General features: G+C 43.6%; 1 non-coding gene across 1 annotated transcript; it reads left to right on the top strand.

Moving 5' to 3' along the window:
* Positions 1 to 256: 256 nt before the first annotated feature.
* On the top strand, positions 257 to 363 carry LOC132532495 (U6 spliceosomal RNA). Its single transcript, XR_009544449.1, has one exon. It is a non-coding gene; the product is annotated as a U6 spliceosomal RNA (small nuclear RNA).
* The last annotated feature ends 749 nt before the right edge of the window (positions 364 to 1,112 follow it).

The raw sequence follows: 1,112 nt of genomic DNA, 5'->3' as shown, positions 1-1,112 counted from the left end.
TGTCGTTGTTGTTGGATAGGACAGAGAGAAATGGAGAGAAGAGGGGAAGACATAGAGTGGGAGAGAAAGACAGACACCTGCAGACCTGCTTCACCACCTGTGAAGGGACTCCCGGGCAGGTGGGGAGCCAGGGGCTAGAACCGCGATCTTTCCTCTGGTCCATGAGCTTTGCGCCATGTGCTCTTAACCCGCTGTGCCACTGCCTGACTCCAACTGTCTCCATCTCTTAACACTTTTTAAATAAGATTATAATATAGTCCTAGCTTCCATAGTACATATACTAAAATTGGCATGATACATAGAAGATTAGCATGGCCCCTGCTCAAGGATTACACACAGATTCATGAGGCATACCATATTTTTTCAAAAAAAGGATTATAAAATATATGTACACACATATAAATAATTATAATATTTTAAAGAGCCAGTTAATGCAACCTGGGAGGCGGTTCAGTGGCAGGAGATCTGGATTTGTATGTGTGGGATCCCAGGTCTGTCTGAACTCTGGTTCTACATATGCTGAAGCTCTTTTAAAAGATTTATTAATCAGTGAGGGAGAAAGGGAGGAGAGAGAGAGAGAGAGAGAGGAAAAACACTATAGCATCAGTCTGGAACATGTGATGCTGGAGGTAGAATTCAGGACCTCATGCTTGAGTCCAAAACTCCAACCACTCTGCCAGCCTCCAGGACTGCAGATTGGCTTTTTTGAATAAAATCATGGTAATATTGTTCTCTTAACTGTACATATTTTAAATAATACAAAGTCTTTTTAAAATTTTTTCTCAAATATTGTGCCTGGGGATCAATCCCACCCAGAACCTTGCACCTGCATGGGACAGCTGAGAGGCCTCCCTGCCAGTCTCCATTCTGTATCCTTTAAGAGAGGGAGACATGCAAAGCACTGCTCCTCTATGCAAGGAGTCCCGCCCATTGCCTGCCTGTGATTTCACTTGCAGTGTGGAGGATCAGACCCCCAGCCACATGCTATGCTATGTTTTCTTTTTAAGAAACAGACAACCTGCGCCTATATTTAGGTGGGTAACTGGACTCAACAGTAGGCCAGGCCCACTTAAAATCCAAATTCAACAAATTTAGAACCAAGGCAAAGGAAA

This window comes from Erinaceus europaeus, chromosome 13 (genome assembly GCF_950295315.1).
Source record: "Erinaceus europaeus chromosome 13, mEriEur2.1, whole genome shotgun sequence".
Classification (NCBI taxonomy): domain Eukaryota; kingdom Metazoa; phylum Chordata; class Mammalia; order Eulipotyphla; family Erinaceidae; genus Erinaceus; species Erinaceus europaeus.
The sequence above is the reverse complement of the archived record's forward strand: the minus strand, read 5'-3'. Positions and strand labels throughout refer to the sequence as shown.